The sequence below is a fragment of the Papilio xuthus genome, unplaced genomic scaffold (assembly GCF_000836235.2).
Source record: "Papilio xuthus unplaced genomic scaffold, Pxut_1.1 DF826933.1, whole genome shotgun sequence".
NCBI lineage: Eukaryota > Metazoa > Arthropoda > Insecta > Lepidoptera > Papilionidae > Papilio > Papilio xuthus.
In genome coordinates this window covers 2,328,189-2,351,634 of record NW_013531716.1, presented here as the reverse complement: position 1 = coordinate 2,351,634, position 23,446 = coordinate 2,328,189, and positions in this window count along the sequence as shown.

The window sequence follows — 23,446 nt, the reverse complement described above, 5'->3', positions numbered from 1 at the left end:
ACGAGATTTTAAAAATAGCTGGCTGGAAAAAAAATCTAAAATAGAACGATTTGGAAAACTAGTTTTTGTATTATAACGTTCCATATGAGCAAACTGATACCCAAATTTGCCGAGATAGAGTAACGAACGATGCTCAGACATGTATAATTGCATATAATTTGCCTACCTTTAATCGTGAGAAAATGCAGAAGTGGTAATATCCTCATGCCCTTCCCATAATTTCCTTATAAGAAAAGGATTAGAAAGGAATGTATATGTCACTTAAATGAGGTCTCCAGGACGTATGTGTTAAACGGTTATAATATAGTAGATAAATTATATCCATCGTTTGTTTGGCAGTTGCCAACTGGTACTATGTTCTTTTTCTTATTGCAGCGAAATGCGATGTAAGACAAAGTTTTAAATAAACACGTGTGTAAAAGAATCTTCGGTTCATTGTCTTGTAAGTAGTTCATTCCAAAGAAATACTGTGAATATAGAAATTAGTTGAAGATTACAATTGGTTTGTTTTTATGATTTGTAAAGTAATAACACAGCAAAACATTTTAATTAAATTAGATGTAAAAAACAATCAACTGAAACACTAACATGTCCATTTTAATTGAACATTTTTCAAGTCTTATTTCTTTATCAAATTATAGTTGTAAATATTGTTTGATAATTATTACGAACCAAATAGGAACCCAGCAACAGTTGACAGGTAGCCTTTAGGCTATCACCGCTCTAAATAGGACCATAAACAATATATTTCGTAAAAGAGTATAGCTTTAGCTACCGTGAGGGCTTAATGTTGGTAGCGAGCGAACAGTTCGGTTAATGCACACGAGCGGCTTGTTACGAGCATTGTGCTCTGCCGATGATACATTATTTTTATAACAATAAATCGTGGCAAGTAAAGCACCGCCGCTGCGCCGGTGGTCCCCGCCCGCCGTGCCTCCCGCAACAACAAACAATGAATTTATTTCAATTAATCTTTTTGCACTGTTCCTTTTGTCTATAAAGTAAATTAATACACTAATCTAAATCTTATTAATATTATAAATGCGAAAGTTTAGATGGATGTATGCTTGAAGGTATGTCCAGAGTAGCTGCATGAATCTCGCTAATATTTGACACAGATGTAGAACATAGTCTGGGAGAACACATAGACTACTTAATTCCGCATAGACAGAGTCTAGGGCAAAAGCTAGTGAGTAATAAATTACGATTATAATGCTAACTAAGATGGAATAGAATTTTGTCAATATTTTGCATATTAAAGAAACTACATTTAAAGATGAACTCATGAAAATTAGTAACTTTTTAACAGCAATTGTCTATTCTTTAAGCCGTTCATTAATAGAAACATCATTCAGTTCCTTCTATTCTTACGTATTCGTACGCATTTCCAGTGAAGGCAGGTGCCAAAATATTTTCCTCTTGGCACTTGACGTGCCAACTATTGCAATATAAACTTTTCAAAACAATTTGAGTGTTACTGACTATTTAAATAATTAATCAATTTTGTTTTAATTTAAATAAAGAACATCATATTTTTTTATTTATTAATTTAAATTAAGAAAAAAATTATCGTCAGTCAATTACTATACATTGTAATTCTATTTGCTAAACTTATTTGTCACAAATCCATTTCCTATTCTAATATTAGCAATCTTAGACAAAATGACCTCCTTTAAAGAATATTCGCGTTCGACAAGGGACATTATTTACGAGTCGCGAGCTATTTGAACGCGATAAGCGAAATCTGACTTTGTAATACTTAATTTATTATTTATTCAAGACAGATAGTATCTATTGATTGCGTACATAAAGATAAATAATTACGCCGCGACATGTAATATACATTGGCCAGATATTGATCGTAAAAATTAATAGTTCTTACACACAAGGATTCTCAATTTGCTTTTTAATTAAAGGATAGTCAGAAATACAATCAACTAAGTTGCCTGCGAAATGCGTGAAAATTTGCGTGAAAAAAAAATCTTAGGTCACTAAATAAAAAATTTATCGAGTTCCGTTTATGCGTTATTGATTTAACTGCTTACAAACATGCAATCATCTAAACTTTCGCATTTATAATATTAGTAAGAAGCAAGATAAATTGCTAGTTGTGATGTAGTCACAACTAATTCCTAATTAATTATGCATATAACTTCAATGAATATGTTCATTTCAATTTCAACTAAGTAATGAGTTACGCGAGAATTTCCAAGTATTGGTAATGAAATTAATTCTAACAAGTGACTGAGTTTTTTTATTGAAAAATATAAGCAGATTTTTTTGTAAATTTACTAATATTTCTTTCATTCCAAGTAAGCTTGTGCTAGGATATGGTTTACGAAAATAGTCGAATAGCGGGATTCGAACCCCCGACCTCGTGATCGGAAATCCGTACCTTTAACCATTAGGCTATTGACGCTTAATTTGAGTGCATACTTAATTTACATACCGTAAATTAATCTTTTGTATAATTTTAGAAATAGAAAAATACAAGAGAACTTTACGTAGTTTACCTTTATTGTGTATTTAAAAAAAACTATATAATTAAGTCAACAAAATAAGTACTCCCTTAATCAAATGTCGGATTTAGACGATTTTTTATATAAATGATGCGATCGCCGAGCTAATCCCGCGTGATAAATCACGTAAAGTGATTCCAAATTTGAATTTAAGGAAATGTGTAATTTTTTAATTTAGGGTTGTCAAAAATTTCCTATATTTTTTTTAAGAAAAAAAAATATAGGAAATTTACTATTAATTAACGAAATTTTTTTTTAATTAAAATAGCTGATAAATGTATGAAATACTAGCAGGTGCCCGCGATTTTGTCCACGCCGAATTAAAAAAAAATCTATTAACAAACATAACCTATGTCACCAATATATGCGCAGACAAGCTTGAGAAATCATAAAATTTAGTTTCTCACAAGACAGAGTTGCTATCTCAAATATATTAGTATTATCATAGCTTGGTGATTTTTTAATATGTAATTTTTTCCTTCTATGTCCAACATAAGGCCATAAAACGTAAAAGTAAAGTCTTAAAACTAAGTAGGCATCCTTACATTAGTGGCACGCATTTGCGTGTGTGCCTGTTGGTTGTGGTCTTGGCTGTCGCACGCGCCGAGCGACTCTGATATCTCTTCCTATCGCGGGCTGATTTACGATGCGCCGGCGCACGACACATTTCTCTAACGCACTAAAAATTACCAACGAAACAAACACATTTCAAACAATAAATGTCACTCAGCAGTTGTTTACGTTTCACTTTCTCTTATTAGAATAACCTTGAACGGTACACGAATATTTTATCCAGATTATTTTGAATTCTTTGCAATTATTTTGTCTGTACCAATCAAATTAGACGTGAAAATCGAGAGGCTTATTTCTGTTGTTCAAGTTAAAAATGAACAAATAAATCTTTTGTTTATCTAGTTAATATTTTGTTCCAAGAAAATTTTAGGAGTATTTTACCATCTTAATAATAATTTGTAAGAATTGGTCAATAGTTATATTTATTTGCGAGTCAAGAGAAATAATATGACAAGTTCAATAATAGATCAACACCCAGGAAAGATTCAGTGTAATTCATTAGTCAGCCATTGAGCAGACGGACGGGAGGCGTCGGACCCTTGCCCATTATTCGGGATGACGGCGCGCGTGCCCGCGGAAACCTCACCACTTTTATACCAAGACCTTCCATTCCCCCCGCAGCCCCGCCAAACGAGACGTCTCAAGGGCAAATGAAGAACCCATCAGGGCTCTCGCTCGAGTGGTAACGTAACACCCGACGTCGCCTTTAAATAGGAAACGACACGTTTATCCAATTAGAAATTCACCATATCTTTGTGATAGTTGAAGAGGAAATTTGAGCAATCAACTTGCAGAGCGCCTCGCCGTTCCTATCACAGTTTATTCAATTGAGCTCGTAATGAAGTTATGTGAGCTATGAACAGTATGAAACAACCGCTCCATATTTAGAATGACCGAATCGTTTGATAATTTAATACGTGCATTAATTTATTACACGACCACTTTTTTTTCTTTATATTATTATTCTAAATTCTTTATCAAACTATGAACCTCTTTTTATCATTATAATTTATTTTCGTATGTACCACAAGTCTGATACGGAGTTGTGACTGGTTAATCTGCTTTCTATCTGCATACTGTACTCATATGAAATTTACCATAACAATAATCGTAACAATACACTTGAATCATTATTAAGAACGTAAGCAACTGGTTATTGTATCAACGGTCGTTCTACTTTATAGCTTTAATGATCAATATTAGTTTTAGAAATGTTTATTTATCACAGATTTGTAAGAAAATAAGTGGCGATTACGTTATAAATATAACGATAAATATAAGAATTAGTTAATAACGGTTATAGCTTTATTATACTTTAACTTCGTGTGGTGAGATAACGTGGCATTGACGCGTTATTTTGAAAGGGCATTAGCTTAGTAGCTGTTTTATGATTTCACGGTTTTCGAACTGGTGTTGGTTGTTGTTAGTAAGTAGTATGTGCAATGAGAGTGTGTCGAATGTAGCGACGGTATGCAGCCGGCAGTTGCGGAGAGGAAATGATGCCGCGGGTCGGTCGGCGCGACGCGTGGCCGGCGCGTGCCCCGAGACCCAACTTGTTAAGGCTACCTACACACTGCCCTGTTTTCACCGTCGCTTTCTGTTCATATTTAGATATCAAAGATTTGTGAATGACCACACTGCTTGGTTAAATAACAGTCAAGTAAGGGAATAATAGAGACTTTATTTTTCCTTAACAAGAATCATACTTAATTATTATATCTCGAAACTCACCTTCTAGTTTAAATACTTTATTTCGTTTCTTGCTTTTTTTTCTGTAATAAATGTTTACAATAGTATGTAGGAAGCCTAAGGCGACCTCAGTCAACATGCTGACCTCATTCATAAATCGTCATTTAATCTTATTTTCAAAGAACAAGGGTTCCACCAACTATAAAATATGTTTAATCTTTTAGACGTTGTCTTTGAAATACTGAATAAGATATCATAATTAAAACTCTATATTATTCTACAAGTAAAGATTATGGTATAAATGAGCTAACGTAAAATGCTAAGACCCTTACTATAAATTCGGGAAAACATTTTCGTAAGCTGGTCGTAATTATACGGTGAATCGCTAATGAATTACTGTTAAAATTTAATAAATTGAAATACCATTCATGAAGTGTACCTGAAATCTGTAATATATATAATTAAAAATATAACTTATGATGTTACTGCTTCGAATATTACCTGAAAAATGTTAACAAAAAAGACATTTATTTTAACCGAAAATTATCTGCCGTTTGATTCTCCTATGAATTTTCACATTAGTCGTTGAATAGTTCTACAAACGCAATTATTTTTACTAAACACTCTTGGCATTGAATAACGCGGAAAAAAGATTAGAAACTATGAGACAATGTACTCAATGCATACCCTAACACGCTACATCACGCAACAGGCACTCCAAATTAATATATCCTGGCTCGCGCCGTGATTCCTAATATTATATTTAGACGTGACACGGGCTCGTTTGTATCAATTGGTCACGTCTACCCGCTGATATACGGCCGGTGTTACTTTAGAACAATGACTGCACAAATTGCGCGATTACTCGCTCGTTCGCTTCAAGCACCGCCCAGCTATCTAGCGAGAAGCGTATTCCCAGCCTGCAGCCAGTGCATACAATCGTAAAGTTTCTTATTTTAAACAAAAATAGTACTCATTAAGCTGCATTTAATATGTTTGTATCTTTACAGTAAAAGTTTTAAAAGTATTTATTTCTTTGGAATACCTAATTTAAAAACAAACAAAATGAATAAAACTACTGAACAGCAGGAGTTGACAAGACAACGGTAGCAGTAGCTTTTGATATATGAGTGCACAAGCGAACGAGTAAGCCACTGCCGACCACAGACCACAGAGCACACAAATAGCTCCATGTGCGGCGCCGCCGGCAACAAATCAGCCTAATGTGTGCATCCCATAAGCCTTTTAATTTCCCATTTGGTCGAAGCGGCGATATCTGACCGTTATTAATATAGACCGGAGCCGGTCGCCGGTGGCGCTACGTACACGAAGTATCGCGGACGCTCTTCTCAACTTATCTACCGCTATTAATTACCTCTCGATATGTCCCGGACAAGTTTTAATGCAACCGCTTCATTTGTTAAGCTAAGAGTGCCATATCTGGAACGCTATACGAGTGATAACTTTGTGCATATGACAGCCGGCAGCCGCCTTGTGTGCAGCCTCTTGTTGCTGCTTGCCTGTCGAATTACTGATACTCCTAGCTCTTCGCTTGAGACTAGATAGGTCTAGATTCTCATGACGTTAACGAAGAGATAGAGTAATTTTTGTATGAGGGTTTGCTTAAGTAACCGACTGAGTGTGACCAAGTTTTGAATAGTTAGTTGGCTTGTTTGCAAAGTAAAAGTTCAATAGATAACGCCAAGGCTCCACTGTCATTTGAATTCGTAAATATCACGCTCACGCATAATTAAATCTGTAATGTCTTGAACTGAAAACAAACTATTCATATCCGAACCGCGCAAAGAAGGAAATACTTATCTTTGATTTAAAATGATTTATTTTATTGCATTGATATCCGACGCTTGGTAATAAACAAAATAGGCATGGCCCAAGTCTGTGACTTAATTATTATTCTGTCACTTCGGTGCGGCTGAATAAAATCCATTCGGATTTATTGACAGTTGACAGTTTAGTAAAATTGCAACACCGTGCAGACATTCACCCACTTTATATGTGTGTAATTTACATTCGGCTCAATGAGTTGTGCAGCTATGGCCCGGACCCTTGCTAACATAAAATAAACATTTACGACACTAGTTTAGAAGTTAGAACCTCGTAAATTGAAATAATTTATGCTTGGAATACTGAATTTAAGTCGAATACCATGTGTACATTACATATGCAGTAAATATAAATAATAATTTATAATGAAGATACGAAGTTGTCGACGGAGATTATATTATTTTGCTAATACCATTACAACTACATATTTGAAATCGGATTTCTATAAAAACAAATCTTTATTGGCTCAAATGATAGTTCTTTATTTAAATTTATTATTCTATTTAGGTACGAATAAATAGGTCTTTTAAGTGGTCTTTATGCAAACGTTACGATAATCTGCAAAATTAGGTATATTTGTACAAGAAACAAATCACTGTTCAATATTATCTATTTTCGTTAAATAATTTAACAGTTATTAAAAAAAATCATAATACCTATATAAGTACGTACTGATTATATAGGTATCTTATATCTTTTATCTTATATCTTTAAATGAGCATTTCTTGTATGTATATATAATTGGAATCTCGGAATCGGCTCCAACGATTTTCATAAAATTTAGTAAATAGGGGGTTTCGGGGGCGATAAATCGATCTAGCTAGGATCTGGGAATCGTTTTTAGAAAATGTAATTTTATTCGTGCTTTATCGATAATCAACTTAAACATAAACTTACCTTTTTCTATCGGTAAGATCGAAAAATATTATTCGTATTTCATCATTGTATTAGCAATTCGTACTTAAATATACCAAAAAAACAAAATTAAAAAAAAAATACCGAGCTAAGCTCGGTCATCCAGATTTTAGGTATTAAGAGAGAACGACTTATCTAAAACAATTGAACTATTACTTTTGTTTTAAAGCTTATAGATTACGCAACTTTCATATATATCTTACATGTAGTTCAAATTACAACTAGACAATCAAATAACACCAAGTAACACCTTTAATAGAAAAATTGAATTCTTGTCGTATCAGATCTAAGTTTTGACTGATCAGCGTTTTCTCTACCTTATCAAACTGTTGTAACCAGAGCCTTGGCGTATCCCCGAAGCTACGATGTCTTCGCCATAACTCAAGACGATAACACGCCCAGCTCCACCGAGTTGTTAACGACAAATAACAAAGATAAGGTAACGGCCGCCTAAACGACCCTATCTGACGTACGATAATATTTAATAATTATTTACATTCTACAATCAGATGGGACACGTGCACGCCATTTACACCGTGTTTACAGAACCAATTTTTAATTATTTATTTCGACCTTTTACCCTTTAACCTAAGAGTAACATATTGTAGAAACTTCGAAAGGTTTTTAAGTTGAAAATGTTGTAGAGCGTCATTAGAACAAGTTGATTATTATATTGTGTTATGTAATAATTAGTCGCGTTGTATTCTAAACTGGCTGTAGCCCGCGACTCCGTCCGCGTGGATATATAAAAATACTTTATTAGTGTTAGCCTATGTGTTCTTTCAGATTCTGTTCTATACATATGCCAAATTTAATCGAGATCCGTTGTGCCGTTCTAGAGAAATCTTCAAACACCCATCCATCCATCTAAACATTCGAATTTATAATATTAGTAATTTAAATAAAAAGCAGCTCTTCAAGGCATAAATTCGAAAAAAAAAGTAAATGAATAAATAGAATCCTATGGTCGTCTCCTGGCTCTATGCTACCTCCTAACCAATTTCCAACCATATCGGTAAAGCCGTTCTTGAGTTATAAATAGTGTAACTAACATGACTTTTTTTTTCATAAATGTAATATAGCAAGGGGTTTACGTCATAGAAAACCTATTACTTACGGTAGATTTCTGAACTTTTATAAAATAGAAAAATGAATTTAATATAAAGTGACCCCAATTGACTAACACAATTTGAAATTTACAGTCTGTACACCAATAAGAAAAAAGAAAAACGTTACTCATATTACGATGTCTCTTGAATTTATTAGGTCACAAATAGAAACCCATCGGTACCATTACGCTTCCCTTAATATGCAAAGTAAACACGATTATGTATTAGCTAGTAATTGAGTTATTCACACCGTAAGCTCGCAGAAGTATCATGCAACCTGTAGAAATATCACACTGTATTTAAAATTTTAAACAAAATGATAAAGTTCAAATAATTGGCTAATTAAATGAAACCCAACACATTTATGATTAACCTAATCAAGTGGAAGTTATTTCATCCTGTACCTCATTAACTTCAATCTATATAATGGCTATTTCTAAAGTGTAATACGTCTTATATTTTATTAAAAACTGCCTTGCCGGTGTCCTATTCCAATGCGGTGATCAGAAGCACTGCCCGACCCAAATGGACTCTGAATTAAATATAAATTTGATCACATTACACCTTTAACCTCACCTACTTTAATCTAATACTATTAACTATTAACTGAACTAGAATATTCTGACAACCAACCTCTGCTTACTCACAAATAATGTTGCAACATGGAAACGTAATAAATACAAAATGAGGATAAATATTGTGTCGTTTTTGAATTAATCTTTGTATCTTTATAATGTACTAACTGTCGCCATCGACACCTTCTGCGCGGAATTTAAAAAAACTTAAGTAGCCTTAGTGTTCTTAGGGTTTTTATCAATGTTCATAACAGTAGCTAATAATTACATTTCACCAAATCTATTGTTTCAATTTAGCGTCAATAGCCTAATGGTTAAGGGTACGGATTTCCGATAACGAGGTCGGGGCTTCGAATCCCGCCATTTGACTACTGTAAACCATATCGTAGCACAAGCCTAGAGCTTAGTTAGAATGGTAAAAGAAATATTAGCAAATTTACAAAAAAATCTGCTAATATTTAAAAAATCTTAACAGCCAGAATCTTACATTGCATATTAAAACTCTTTGTTAGCAAATTAAAAGTTTTAAGTTCAAAACAATCTGATAATTAAACCGTACAACAACAAAAGTAGATAATCTAATTCACTGGCGCCAATTAAAGCACACCAACGCGCTTCTGGTCGTGTCATAACATGTGACAGGAACATGGTCTGCTCTATCAATGTCCATCGGACAAGTGGTTTTATTGCGCGCAGACGGCTAAGCCACTGTTGCTACAAAGAGCCGCAAGCAACCCGAGGCGCCGAACACCGTTCACTACCGCCACAATGAATACGCAATTACTCCGCAACGATTATTTATGCGCCTAGTGACAACCACCTGCTGTCAAAATTGCTTGACGAACCTATCTGTTAAGCTGACCGATTGTTTCCTCCAGTTTGAAAATGTTATATTAAATGTACGTAACACATTGTACTTGAGAAAACATGTGTTCATAAGTTTATGTTATAAGAAAAAGCTAAATATATGGCCACAAATCGGGACTTTTTGAGTACAGTAACATATAAATTGTCAGCGTTAGTATTTCTGTCGAATTATGACGTGGTAACATCGTACGACTTTAGAGCGTAGCTTTTAACCACATACATCCACTAAAAACACCTTAAAAATAGCACACTTGCTATAGTATACGTTTATCAGTAGAGTCTACAAAAGAGGCGTAACATTTTATTTAAGAAGTATTTTATAAAGTTCCAAAATGAAATATAAATACATTTAAAACCGTTTAAATTTATCAGTAGCTCGTAATGTAGCGGGACGCGTTACCTGTAACCGCATTTGTAGCTGTCAATTACAGCGGCCATTGTAAAACAGTGAACGTAATGACACGATACAAAACGCGCTACCACTGATGTTACGATATCCATTTATGACGGCTTCGTCCTGCTGTCACGCAGCTCCTCGCTACTGACCAGAAAACTAGGAAATAGTTTTGTAAAATTCATACAGTGAGAACGAATCTCAAATATTATGATCGTCTTATGTTTTATCTTCGTATATTTTTACTAATTTCAATTTCAAAACTGTTCTCAGGATCCCTAGCGGACATGCGTTTTCAATGTCATAAATAACTTTGTCAATCCGCTAACTTAATAGCATAATTTATCCGTCCCTGGACAACATAACGAGCGCAGCGGATAATAAAGCACAAAAGCACAAGGTGATAATAGCTGTCCGTAAATAATGATTCCTGATTGCCCGCGCACACGGCGAAGAGGTCAGTGCGGATATACCGTTGGTCATGTCGGACCTTGCTTAAGTTCTACTCTTAAAGGTACAGGTAAAAGTTTTCCTAAGGACTATGAAGTCAGCGCAATCTCCTAAATAAAACAACAGCATTAAAACTAACTCGCAAATTTATAAAGCTACGTGTTAATCATATCATTGTTATGAAAGATAATCTATCTGTCCTTGAGAAGAAAACAGATTACTTTTAATGTTATACAGTGACTCACAGTGAGAATGTTTTAGTTACGTCGACCACTAACTAGCAGTTAAAATAAATGTTAAGGTGAACTAACTACTACATTTCCAATGCACCAACTAAGCACGAAGTATATTAAAAAAACTATCCTTTTCATATATGAAACCTTACAAGACAACTTATAGATATCCAAAAAGATAGTAAAATGACATCGTCTAAGTTTCCTACTGCATCAGACCATCGGCATATGAGTTAGAAACTAGGGAGTATGCGTAAAAGACCATTTACATAGTCCCATTCTATTCCGCTGAAACTAAGGTACCGAAAGCCGGACGTACCACACCACAAGCGTCGATGAGTCGGTTGATAGCCCCACGACGCACCATTTATTCACGCTGCAATAAATTCAAATTACCGGATTAACAATAGTACGGATAACATCGAGCGATACACGGCCGACCGCTGTCGATACCCGTGTGCCGTCCACACTACTGAATACCTTTGCAAACTACAAACGCCGTTTGTACTAAACTCATGTTCAACAACATTTCAAACCAACCCCAATAAGTAGCCAACATTCTTAACACGATAAAATTGATAAACTCTCATATAGTTGTACATCTTACTAATATTATAAATGCTAATATTTGGATCGACTGATGGATGGATGTTTCTTTATAGGTATCTCCGATACAGCAGAAAAAATCTCGCTGAAATTCGGCATAGATGTAGAACATTGTCTAGAAGAACTCATAGGATACTAATTAAGTTTTTTTTTTCAATTCCGCGCAGACGGAGTCGCGGGCGAAAAACTTTTACCAATATTCAAGATATAATTTATATTATTTTATAGCTTGATTTCCACGAGCAAAGCTTTTCGAACCTTATACTCTGTGAAGATAAGCAAATAAAATGTTTAAATTATAAGCTAAATACAAAATGCTACGTGTTATCGTTTCTAGAACATGCGAGGTTACAAAATGTTAGAACCCAATAACTATTAGCTAACATGAACGAAAATGTGAATTTAATAGAAATTCATTGGAAATCAAATGTTTTCTTCTGATAAAATATTATTTGATTTTATTTCACATAACTTTATCTACAAGAGATTTAACGGGTGCATAACATTTCGGCTTTTTAATTTTGTTTGTCGGTTATACAAATATTATAAAATAATGCTTAAGTAGGCTTGATAAATATTCATTATGCATGTAACCTGTCTGTAATATATTTATTGTATAGAATTTCTTAAAATGGCTAGTGAAGGTAAGATAAAACATGACAATGCTCGCTGTAATTGCTTAGATATCGGCTAAGTAATTCCGTTCGATTATCCATTGGAAATGGATTTAATGTTGCTTAACGCTATTTGCGTATACAAAACTGTGGTATCAGTAAACGTCGAGGGCTAGAGGCGAGCATGCTCAACTCTCATGAGGTTGCTATCGAATGAGGCGATACAACGCAATGAAAACCAACACCGCGACGAATCGAACGTTGTCCCGTCGCCTTTGAAATTTGTGCAATATTTCGCCCTTTTCACGCAGATATCCCGGCCCGTGTCCGAGCGTCGGACGTGAAACGCAATATCGCCGACTGAACTCAATAAATTATACGCGCTCGAACCGGCTTCGACGCGATTTATATGTCAGCCCGGATGAAATTTTAGATTAGTGTCTATCATATCTATTGTGAATCATATCGACAATACATCATGTCTATTCAATAAAATTTCAACCTGTATTTATTCGCCTACCAACTAATTTATTACCAAATTAATTTGATTAGCATTTCAACAATAACAAAATTAAAATCGATATTATTCATATTTAAATTTTTTCAAATTATATTAATAATATTAATTTTTAATAATCTAAATATATTGTAATGTAAATGCATGCAGATTTTAAAATTAAATAGTACATTTTGAAAATTTTCCAAAGCATAAAATTTTCCCCTCACGCATATTAACTCGTATTACTATCACGTAAGATCCGAAAATACAGTATGTAGTTTAGATGAGAGGAAAGAACCGGCGACTGCGCAATTACTGAACCGTCGCATTCCTGCGGCGGCGGCGCGGCGCGGCGCGTCGCGGACGTTTACTTAAATAGATTCAAACGACTGCATGCGATTAGCGAACTAGCGCACACCGACCATTATCTCTACACAAAAATGAAAAATATTTTCCAACAAATAAATGTAATACAAAAATCTTATTATCATTGTAGTCTTTGTGTCAGAAAGATGGAAATGGAAATTGAATATCGATTGTTATTTGACCATTAACATTTGAAACTGTTAAGTACAGATGTGTTTTCTTTAAAGAAATTAAAGAGATATATTATATAGGAGGTAGTATCGTATAGTATAATGAGTTAAAAATAAATTAATATTATTATAAAAAGCGTCTCTTTAAAGTCTGATGATCAGACTTAACGCAGAAGCCTAAAAACTTCTACTTAAGTCTATCTTATAATATCCTAGTATCTATGTATTTCTTTGCTACGAATTGTTCGTATAAATATAATTAGTGCTAGATGTACAAAATTAAACTTTTTCCAATATCAGGAAATATTCTTGTAAAAACATGTCACAAGGTAAAAAATAGTTTCATTCGATACTACGGGCTTATTATATAAAAATAAATGAAATTCTAATAATAATAGATTTTTATAGAGCAGTCATAACCTCAAAATGCCACGACATTGACAATCTCGTCAATCAAACAGCAGGAAGCGAACAGACAACTTTTATAGATGTCTTTTGTCAGACCGAAACACATACTGTATGTAATAAAATGAAAATTGTGACATCTTCTTTAGAATGTTCTTTTTAACAATATCTAGTTTCGATAAAAATAATTGGATATTGGGAATCTTGCTACTTGTTTATGACGTTAAATGTTTGAGAAATAAAAATAAAGAATACATATACAGGATGTACTAAAGTATTTGATGTCATAATAAATTTACCTTACGTTTTATACAATTTTCCTTAAACAACAAATGAATACAAAAAAATAGTCTAATACAGAAGAAGAGAGAGACAGGGATTGATTTTTCAAGGAGATATTATGTGCCAGAGTTGTTCGTGTCCCCATCATGGGATTCAGAGCATATGCGAGTCAGGCGTGATTAGGACTTTATTACGCTGGGCCAGAGTGTGTTCGTTGTCTTCGTAAGTAAATGCAGGTTGCATCACAATGTTTTCTTTCGAAGTAAGCATGGTTAAATGTACTTATGAGTATAGAAAATTCATAAATACATTTGTACCAATGCAGGGATCGAACAAGACCAGGCCAACGACCGAGTATTTTCAAAGCTTTGAGTTTAACAATACCCAAGTCAACACGTCGTAGTTAAAAATCTCAATTAATATAAATCAAAATCATAACCATACTGTAACTTATATTTTTCCTATTTATTTTTTCGTACCGGATACTTGCGCTAGTAACTCGTTACCTAGAACCCTGGAGCGACAGGCACTATCAAATGAACAACCAGTTCACTATAAAGACAGCTAATTTTAATTTTGTTCTCATCAAATTCAATATAAATTTTACAACTATTGTAATATTACAAGTCTTGCACAATAATCAACTACTTACGATATGTTTAATTGGATAAAGTTGTAAAGAATTTCGAGAAAATTGTGCACCACAGAGTTAAGAATGATTTGTACTGAAATTTTACTTAGTTATATGTATAAATTTAGATTTTTACAACATTCAGCATTGATTTTCGACAAAATATTAAATAAATTGGAAGCGGAAATAGATATAATTCAAACTTGCAGCAGCAAACAGGCAATCAATCTATCGGACAAGCCGCATTGTGCGACCGCAGAGACACCTACCGACCATCCATCAGACTCTATCGATTCATTTACAATCTTCGCTACTACTTATAATTGTATTCAACATTTCCTATATTGTTTTACTAACTATCGAATTGATCCGCGTGGAATTTAAAAAAATCATTAGTATTCTATATGTTCTTCCAAACTATGTTCTATATGTATGCCGAATTTCATCCAAACCCGTTCAGCCGTTCAGGGGGTACCTTCAAACAAACATACATGCATCCATCCATCCATCCAAACAATTGCATTTATAATATTAGAAAGATTTCGACGTCAAAAATAAGTACTCATTTAATATTGTATATCTCCAAAACTATAACAAACCAGATGTTGTTTGATTATCGTTCAATTAACTTTATAGTTTAGGAAAAATAGTAATTTAAAAAAAAGTACTACTTACTTTTGACGTCAAGTATACTAGACCGAATCATTCACTTTGGTTGTTTCCTTCATTTAAATAATTAATTTAATAAGTCTGTTTTTAACGCCAATAAAAATTAAATAAAAAAAGAAATCTTAAAACGAATCTTCATAAAGTTAATTAAAACATTGCGCATGCGTTCAAAAGAGAACATTTCAAATTACCACTGTAACCTAAATTACAAAGAGATTATTAGATAACTAAAAATACTAAAACATTTACAGGCCACATTGGCTTCTATCCAACACAAAGCTATAAAGCCACTGTAAATGATTGTTTTATTTTCTCCTAGTCCTTAAAATCCAATTTTCAAAATAATTAATATTTAATATTAATATTTTTAATGATTTAAATTTATTAATGAAACACAAAATTAAAGAATATTTTTTCAACTTTGATGAATCACCTTAAAGGTTCTTATTAGGTTATTCATCTTATTTACTTATTCACTATGTAAAAGTTTTCTGTTTTGTTTTTCTTTTGTTATACAATTTTGTTGAAAAGATGTGTTCGCCTTTAAGTGTATTACATGATAAGGTGTTCTTAGATATAAACATTTTTTTATGAGATTATAATCATTCATGTAATATGTTGGCTTCCTATTATAAATAAAAATTAATAAAAAAAATGAAAATGACATTTTCATAGAATGTGAAAGTGATTAGTATCTTAGAGTAAGATATTCAAATATAATTGTAGTTATAGTTATAGAGCGATTTATTACGAGAAGTTTTCTATAAATGTTTAAAGCATAACAAATAATCATCAGTACTTGCTATCTGTCACTAGTTTCAAATTAGACAAACGAAACTCTACCCGTAGTAGACGTTTTGAGCGTACGATTTGGTTTCTATGTCCCTTCTATCAATAGTTTTCGTTATATGCTCATTGTCTTTGATTAAGGTATTAGCGCTTCAAATTCCTTACTTTACTTTCAAATTATGATACTATATTATTTATCAAAATGAAATACATCTTATGTTTTTGTTTCTCATGGTTTAGGAATCCCGTACAAAGACGAGTTCGGGATGCTGACGGTGGTCGACGCTTGGAGCGATTTATGCATCGAGTACTGTAATGGCCATATTAATGGAAATTGACACGGGAGACCGCTGAGTCCGTTGAGCCGGCTCGTGAGAGAGCCCTCGCCGTACCCGTTTAAGGAAATATAATATGAACGGCAATCACCATATAATAATATCGTCCTCACACGTTGGACACCCCGGCCGGAGTCGATCATCACGCTAAACGACAACAATTAATTCGTCGACACCGCGGTGTTCTATTACCAGTTTTATATCTCACAATCTTGTTTTATCGTCGTTTAAAAATATAGCACTAGTATCGTTTTTAATGTACTACGCTGAAAGATGCTGTTTACGTTATATTCCGGAAGATATTAATGTCACACGGACCGCATTCTTTTATGCGTTTTATTGCTTTTTTATAACAGTTGTTATCGCTTTGTCACAAACGAAGTTAGTGTTAAACATAGATACACTAGAACCTGGATAAGCGAGAAGCTCTATAATTAAGATTCATTGTCCGATCCCAGCAGACGACCTTCATAAGCGAGAAATTGGCAATCTACTTGCTCAAATACAATTCAAATAAATTTGACTCTGCTGGAAGGTTAAGATGCAGATAATAATTATAAATAACTGAATTGTTTCTATTCTTTCTAAAAACGTAAGTCACTATCTCCGTTAATGTTTCGATATTCATTGTAAGTTAAACGCACTTCAAATTGAAATTATCTTTAAGTGACATTATTTATGTTTGTTCTATAAGTATCCTATAATTCTATTACAGGCAACTATTACTTTAAGCCGCGATAAAGTCAGATTACGGATGGATAGCCTAAGTGTCCCCCGCGTATTATTTATTGGCGAATAATGGCTTCTAATGGCCGCTATTGAATCTGCCACCTGGATATCCTTTATTCCTGCGATCCGCGAGGGGCGGGCCGCTGTCTGGATGCACGTGAATATTCATAACAGCAAACGTTTCGATTCAACTCGTGATTTAATCGATACACGGCCGCACTAACAAACAAAACGTAATTACTCGTTAAGCTCCGATTCTCAATTGTTTTTCGATTCTAAAAAACAAAAATCGTGGACCACGCAAAAGGAAACTTTAAAAGTATTAACGTTCATTTCTTCATACAAGGATGGTATATGGCTTTTAATTCAAAACAAACAAGCAGCGTTTAAAGTTTAAATAAATACGTTTGATTCGGCTTTTACTTTGGTCCAAATAAGCTGTTGACTCCGATAGCTACAAATGGTTTTACTTAGTATCGGCGCTTTGGTTAAGTTCATATTAGTCATAATTTTGCCCGCATTGTACAATAATATCTTTTCTTAACTAACGTGTTATTCTTGTAAAGAACGTAGCATTGCAAGCACTTACTTAAATTTATATTAATACGATATATTTTAAAGATTATGGATGAAAAGAAAAAGTAAAATGCTTTAATAAAATACAAAAAATGTTCTGTATAAAGAACTTTCTTTGAAATACAAAGTAGCCATTAATACGTATAAAACTATTTAATACGACAAAGAAAATGAAATTTTCAATACACTAGTAACCAATACAGACATCTATTCTAAAAGAGTTTAGTATAAAAAGATTAAATAAAATTAATCTTCTTGAATCGAGTCAATATACTTTCAACTTCAATTGTTCGCGTATTGGAATCGCCAGCAGCCAGCAAACAGCAACATTCTAACTAAAAATCACTTACAAAATGGATACATGTAGATGGTCATCAAAAACGAACATAAAAACAAGTGAACATACGAATTTATTTGGTCCGTATGTCGATAACGTGCCGAGTGGCGAGAGTTCAATCTTTTGTTTTCACAGCGCGATGGCATTGAAATTTATTGGTTGTGTACTCGATAACCAGTAGAGGCGTCCCACGCGGCGTTGTACAATGATCGTCCAGCGTCGTCAGTATCGCGCCTTTCGGAAGGCATCGCCGGCACTATGCTAAATACGGTCCATAAATAGCAAAGGTTATGGTCTCGTAAAAACAAAGTCAAGCTGCGTGAACACCCTGCGCGCCTATAAACAACGCACGTCATCGCGCACCGTCCCCAGCCTTTGCTTGCTTGCTTGCATGCATGTTGCACTAAAACGAACACTCGTGCGATATCTCGATGCGGGCGTGGACATAGCCCGCCTAGATTATCTCATCAAATAAGTCACGGGATAATTCTAGATGTTTGTAAGATAATAAGACAAACCCCTGAAGTTTATTGAAACAAGAACAAAAGTGTTATATGGAATAAATAATTATGAAATATCAAGATAAAATATCTCACAAGTTCAAGATACAAGTCGCTTAAGTTTTTTCTTTCCGGTACTAAATACTCTTCGTGTTCGTATATTAATTTCAAAAAATTTACTGCCATATCAACTCTCTTCACAGACGTAATAAACTCTCCGAAAATTACACAATAATTCTTTATCTCACCTGATCTGTAAGGTGAGGAAGGCACATTCCACTCTATTCCATTCTACTTCTTTGAATTCGCTTTAACATTTGCGTCAATAACATGTCACCAGATAACTCGCTTGCCACTGATATCCATAAAAATATCTCCACACTTCTACACCTGTAATGCCGTTAATAACTACTGCCCACATTTATATCTCAATAGTATTATGATAGATATACATTCATATTGGATATTAAGAACTTAATTACTGAAATCTTACCAGTTGTCTAATTGAAAGAAAAACTTCTATTATTTATTCAGTCTGTACTACATTTTAATTGTATAAAAACTCACTAGCTTACTTATTAAGGTCGTATATGTCACAAAATTGTGAAAAAATAAATGTTAAAAAGTTTCATTGCTATATGAAAATAAATGTTAACGTATAACCGTTTATAGCGCGATAAAATGTTTAATAATGTTATATTTATACATTACATTAAATTTTGATTAAATATTGTAAATCAAAGAACTCGACTCTTGTACATTAACATTTGAAATCGATATTAAAAACAAATATGAGGTGACAGTTTACAAGAGGAAGGTATAACAAGGTCTGTGTTATTGGTGTCGCCTACAGAGAGGCACATCAGGGCGCAATTTGAGGCGTCATTTTAGTCACCAAAGCAATCTAAGCATGCTGCGCCGACCCGAGCCTGTCGTATCACAGGGCGTTGTCAAATATCATTATAAGTACCTCTCACATATTATGTGCCCAAGAGGGTGCGATTTTATTGCTTTAGAATATAACACCTTTTTAAAATACGTAATTTAGTATTTTAGGCGAGTGTAATGTGGCCTTAAATATGTTTGATATACCGAACAATGCGAAAGCCACTTAGGTCTTTCTATGTCTCATAGATATCTATAATGTCTAAAAAACTGGCGAGTAATTTTTTCTTATTCCAAAAACAACTCACAAACACATCAGTACTAAAGTTTAAGAAATATATGTAATAAAGTTGAATTACGAAAAAAATGTCTTCCTTGTTTACGTCTTTTCTTATTTATCACTATAATAAATATTGAGTTTTTAAAGTCGCGTATCGGACATAAAATATTTCAAAGTATTTACACCATACTTTTGTTTATTGACATCATCGAAAAGATTATCTCAGGGGAAAGTAATGAAATGCAAACGGATTAAATCATCACGAAGTCTTGTCAGTTCATTCATAGTCTGAAATAGCGAGCTACAATGTAATGTTCTAAAATAATTGTTTGATACATATCCCCTTTCACTATGCAGAGACAATTTTCACACGGCAAAGATAAGGATATCTCAACAATACTGCAAAGCTAGCACAAATTGAGGGAAAGTAACATCCAATTTTGATTACGTTGACCAAACATCTTTAGCCTTTCGGACAGTGTATAAAAACTAAACGAGTCAAAATAATAATTGTTTTCTCTTTGACACTCTCTCAATATAATAAAAAATTATTGAATATTCAACTTTTTTTTCAAATTATTGAACTGCAACTTTTTATGTCATTGTTCTCTATTAATAACTTCCTCCTCTACGTACCTATTTGCCCTTTACTTTAGATCTGTTCAGGATTGCCATGCCATATAATAGGAATGTAGAATAGTGAGAGTAGAATCTTCTTTTCGCAGTGATTTGGAGCAACTCTTTCGTCAGATAAAAAACTCAATACAACTTGGTAGCAGTATGGTGCCAATAAATGCCTTTGCAGCTCCAAATTACACACCGTAAATTCCATAAAACCTCGAAAATATCTTTGTTTCTATATCCGGATAAACGGTGTTCAGATGGCGGTCCTCGTAGGAACACAATTATATCGTAGCTCCAGGCCAAAGCCGCGTCCGATGCGCCCGCGACACTCGGTGCCGACACGCGGCCTGACCTCTGCCACCGATGTATCATTTTGCCCCCAACCAGTTGTTTACATCCTTGCTTTTGAAAGGGCACTAACGAAACCGAATACAACGAATAACTAAAGCGCACAGTAAGAGATCATTTGTTTTTACCCGACTGACTCAGGAATCGCGTAACATCTTAGTACGAATGTACGTAAGTTTGCGGGTTTGTAAGTTCCATTGCGACTGACTATAGACTAAACGATTAAATCTTACATTTATTCAATTTTACTATATTGGTCAATTTAATTCTTTTGTACATTTGGAATGTATTTTATTATCACATCTACTGTCTCGTTAAATATATTTTAAAAGAAAATACCTTGATGTTTGAGAAAATCGAACGACAGATTATAAGGTTACTGACCTTTACTAAATTGTTAAAAATAGATGTTTCTTTGTTAAACATATTTGGTAAATATATTAACTATTTTACCTACTCTGTTATAATATATCGTTGCGATGCTTTATTCAAATGTAAGGTGAATTCAGCGTTGCAATTGCAACGCGAAGTTGAGATTTGATTCTAAGGTGAGATAAATCTGCGAGTTGTCGATAGATCGCGAGCTTTATTAGAGCATGCGAATTGAATACAAATAGGCGACATGACGCGTGCAGTCACGGAACTATGAAAACTTGTCTACTCGAAGTGTTAAAATTAGATTTACTTTAGTTTGTTTTGTCCATATACAAACTGCACTTTTGTCGTAGACCGTTTAAGGTAAAACACTTTTTGACAATCTCTACAGAATGACTGAAAAAGTAAAATAACGTAACTAAGAATTATATCAAGATATTCGAGTAATACCTACTTTTATTTTTCTACTTATCTATCTCAACTGATACGTATTAATTTTGAACCTTTATTCGTAGCTGCATTAGGTACTAGAGACAAGTTGCACGGAGGAGGCTAATGCATAAGCCGCTTACACAGCTATTTTATATAATCCTGTATTTCATGACCTGTATACAGCGTTAACCACTGCCGAATAACCGAACGGAACTGAACATGTGAAGAACCGATTCTAATGCATGTTTTTAAGGGTTTGAGCAAACAGTATGATCTGTTGATGTGATAATTTGCCGGATATGCTTGAGAAGTTGAACAGACACATTAATAACATTGATTCTAATTTTAATTTGTGTACATAAAGTTGTCATACTTTTTGAATTAGTTGTGTAACTTATATACGAAGTTTTATTTGATTATTTCATATATTTATGACTACAGTTAGTTTTATCGATAGTTACTAACAGTGTATCAGAGAGGCGTGTAATTAAAGTTCTAGTTGCTTTAAAAATCAGGTTATTGGTTATAAATAATATGAATATCGTGAGCTTGGCTACTACCACGCTGCGGTCCATCGAGACGTTGATTTATCACATCAAATTGTGTATTTTTCATCGTCAATGATCTCTTGCTGTTTCGGCGTCGATAAGTGCCGTTTAACACTTGATATAGTGTCGGTAATTTGTAGCCGGGACCCGCTTTTTCCTTTTCAATTAGGCCAAAATTGGACTTTATGGCGTAATAACAACGAGCTTGTTTAAAGAATTTAACAAGCCGGCTTGTTCTTAGTTAAAATTAAATTGAACGGAAGTCTATTAGACACGTCTAATAAGGCGTCAACAAGCTAACTCAAGAGAAGCTTTTAAGACATAGATTTTTATAATGTAAATTTTGTATATCATCAACATTTTACAAATACGTAAATTGAAAAACATTGAACCACTATTTAAGGATACTGCGCCAAATTTATGAAAATATAGTCATCCCTCTGATTATTATTAACAAAACAGTGATAATAATATGTTTTAAATAAAGATTTCGATCTCAAAAACGAACGATAATAAAAGCAAAATCTATTTCTTATAGATTCATTAATGAATAAATAACAATTATAGTAGCAATGTTATCTTAGGTCGTCTTTCTATTTTCTTATTTTTCTTAGTCGAGCGTGAAATAAAAGCTTTTTAATTAACCTTTTCTTCTTCGATAATGAACGAAAGGTTTTCTTTGTTTTGATAAACAGAAATTTAAAAAACAGTATAAGTGTACTGATTCTTTACATTTATTATAATATAAATAGAAAATATTATTTGCGAATACATTTCATCTCTAGACATTGTAGATGGAGCTTAAAGTATTAATGTATTGAAAAAAAATGGTGTTAAATTTTTCTATTGAGCAGAATCGATAAATTATCCTAAAAATAAGAACTTTTGAATATAAAAAAACGCAATGATTTGTTAAAGTTATCGCCAGTAAATTATGTATTATCTAGTTGTAGTTAATTACATATATGCGTGGTCAACTGTAAAAGTACGCACTTCGGTCAATGGAACTACGTGTTGCGAGTGTTGACGTAATATTGTAAAAAGTTTGAAAATGGCACTTACCACGTCGATGTCCCGGTCAACGCCTACAGGTGCCTGGTCACTCTGTCGGTGTCTGTCGAGTCAAATAAGTACACACTAAGTCACTACCATACAGTCTAAAGACGCCAGCGAGATGCACCACTTCCCGTAAGCGAGCTATAGACGCGTCATTATCGTACCGAACGCGGAACCGTGAACTTAGCGACCCTGTACTATTAACAAAAGATATTACTTCT